A 2852-nucleotide genomic window follows, 5' to 3' on the forward strand; every position below is an offset into this window, starting at 1 on the left:
CAATGAGGGAAAAATAAATTCATAGGATTATTTTTCAAAAATTTCAATGAATTAGCAACGGGCCAGGAATGGAGATGTAGCTCATATAGTAGCTCACCAATCTAGAGAGGAAAGGCCTAGCAAGACTTTGAAGCCCTGATTTCAAACTCTGAGCACACCAACATACATGCAATTGGATGAGAACACACGCTCTTGCACACACACACACACACATTCAAAATACCTTCATATTAGTGTTTTGCATTAATTTCTTTGTTAACAATATTATATGAGTAAAATAAAGGAAATAAACTCTTCCATCTCAGAACATGTTATATGTTTTCTATTGTAAAATTCTGTACACAGGGGTCACATTTACATGAGCAAGGTAATGAGTACATTTCTTAACATGCATTGTTACCTCCTCCTTTATGTTCCCCTACCATCCCTTCCCTCCCACCTCTACAAGCACACTCCCCTCCCTAAGTACACTTCCCCTGCCTAAATTGTAAAGTTCATTTTTCACCATAGTGTCTTGTGCATCTCATTGTTATAATGGGTCTACCTGTATCCCTATTTAAGCATCTTGTTTTTTTCCTTTTCCTCCCCAAATTAGATGAACGTATATACAAGATGTGGGTGCACCAACTTCAAATACAGTGTTAACGGGTTATAGCATGGGGTAGGAACATATAAAGAAACAAAAAAAAACACATCACCTGTTATAAGTACGTTAGAATCAATAACAAGCAAGAGAAAAACACACGTGTGTTCCTATCTTGGGTTTCATTTGCCTAATCTGGTCATATGTGCAAAGCTTTTAACCTTTTCTGCTTATCTCAGACATAAAATAGTTATTAAAAATTAAGGAAAACATAGGGCCTATGTTTCTTTGGATCTGGCTTACTTCACTTAATACTTTTTTCCAAGTCTTTCCATTTTCTAACAAATTGGGCGATGCCATTCTTTCTGATGGAGGCATAGAATTCCATTGGTATAAATACCACATTTTCTTGATCCATTCATCTACTGAGGGGCATCTGGGTTGGTTTCAGATCTTAGTGATGGTAAATAATGCTGCAGTAAACATAGTTGTGCTAATAGCTTTAGTGTGGTCTTGTTTGTGATCATCTGGGTAAATGCACAAAAGTGGGATTCCTGGGTCATAGGGGAGCTCTATGTGGAATCTTTTGAGGAACCTCCATAGTACTTTCCAAAGGGTTGAATAAGTTTACACTCCCACCAAGAATGCAGTACAGTTCTCTTGTGGCTACATCCCCTCCAGCATCTGTTGTTGTAAAAGTATGGAATGGTTCAGGAATTTGCCTGTCATCCTTTCTCAGGGGCCATTCTAATCTTCTCTGTATTGTTCCAATGTTAGAGTACTTGATGCTGAATTGAGCATAGAACATTTTTTATATATAAAGTGTAATTGATTTTCTTAAACTAGACAATTCAACAAAAAGTAAGCTCAAAAGAATTGCCATGAAATTTTAGAACCATGTACTTCTTACATAAGCACACATTTAAGAATAAAGACTGACATATCAAAAACAAAATAATTCCAGATATTTGTTTTTCAAGAGATGTGTAAGAGGAGGAATTCAATTATTTTATACAAGGCACCTGTCATAATGAACACTGAAGCAAGTGTTAAGGTTTTTTTAAAGTTTTAATGTTTTAAACATATTTAATTTTGGGAATTTGCTTATATATGCCAAAACTAGGACTGTTTGGCAGGACATAATTTTTTTTTGGGGGGGGGGAGTCTGGGAGTGGGGCCTGAACTATGGGACTGGGCGCTGTCCCTCAGCTCTTCAGCTCAAAGCTACTGGTCTACCACTTGAACCAACGTGCCAGTTCCAACTTTTTTCTTTTTGCTTATGTGGTGCTGAGGAATCGAACCCAGGGCTTCATGCATGCAAGGCAAGCACTCTACCACTGAGCCACCTACCCAGCCCCAGGTCATAAATCTTTTTGATAAAGTATTTAAGATTTATGGTAGCAGACATATGCTACTAAGTATGTACATTTCAGAGTTTATAGAAATTTTACTAATGAGAAGTTGCAAAGTCTTTGTGTAAAGGAGCAGAATAAAGAGTTAAGACTTTTAACTACATAGTTTCTATTAAAAATATAGGGCTTCCTTATTTTATATGTTAGTGAGGAACAAATGATGATATAAGCCATATACAAATGATGAGATGAGCCATAAATAGTAATCTTAATGGGTAACTTTAAAGACTGCTCATAGCCTATAAAACTCTTGTTGAACATCATAATCTTAGGCAGTTTTAAATGTACAGAAATATGAGAAAATAGTAAAATCTAATACATAGTACCCTTCAAATACTGAAAACACTGGTAATTGTTTTGTTTTTCATTTTATTAATCATTAATATTTAATTATTGGTTTTTCTTATTTGTAGCATTGTTTTCCTTGTTGTAATATAATACAACTTTTTGTAAGTCATCATTATGAAGTACTTGGAGAAGGTTACTGGGATGGCCAAACCATTTTTTATAGGTGCATGTGAATTTACGAAGAGGAAAATTAAGAACAAAATATTTATTTAAAAAGTTATCAAGTAGAGTCTGAATCAGGAATGTTGATAAATGTCCACACCTAAAATCTTACCCAGAGGCTGAAGTAGTGATTTTAAAGAATTGAGGCCACAAAAGTCAGAGACTGTGTTTAGTTTTGTTTCATATTTTGATTTTGCTGGTAATGGGACTCTGTTTCCTAGGTGCTGTCCCTCAGCTCAAAGCTAGTGCTACCACTTGAGCCACAACACCACTTCCATCTTTTTCTGCTTATGTGGTGCTGAGAAATCAAAACTAGGGCCTCATGCATGCAAGGCAAGCACTCTAAC

General features: G+C 35.8%; 1 non-coding gene across 1 annotated transcript; it reads right to left on the reverse strand.

Annotated features, from left to right (window-relative positions):
- Nucleotides 1-1277: 1277 nt before the first annotated feature.
- LOC122102948 lies at nt 1278-1380 on the reverse strand. Its single transcript, XR_006146646.1, has one exon. It is a non-coding gene; the product is annotated as a U6 spliceosomal RNA (small nuclear RNA).
- Nucleotides 1381-2852: the final 1472 nt, after the last annotated feature.

This window comes from Dipodomys spectabilis, unplaced genomic scaffold (genome assembly GCF_019054845.1).
Source record: "Dipodomys spectabilis isolate Male_0828 unplaced genomic scaffold, ASM1905484v1 ptg001073l, whole genome shotgun sequence".
In the NCBI taxonomy this organism is placed as follows: Eukaryota; Metazoa; Chordata; class Mammalia; order Rodentia; family Heteromyidae; genus Dipodomys; species Dipodomys spectabilis.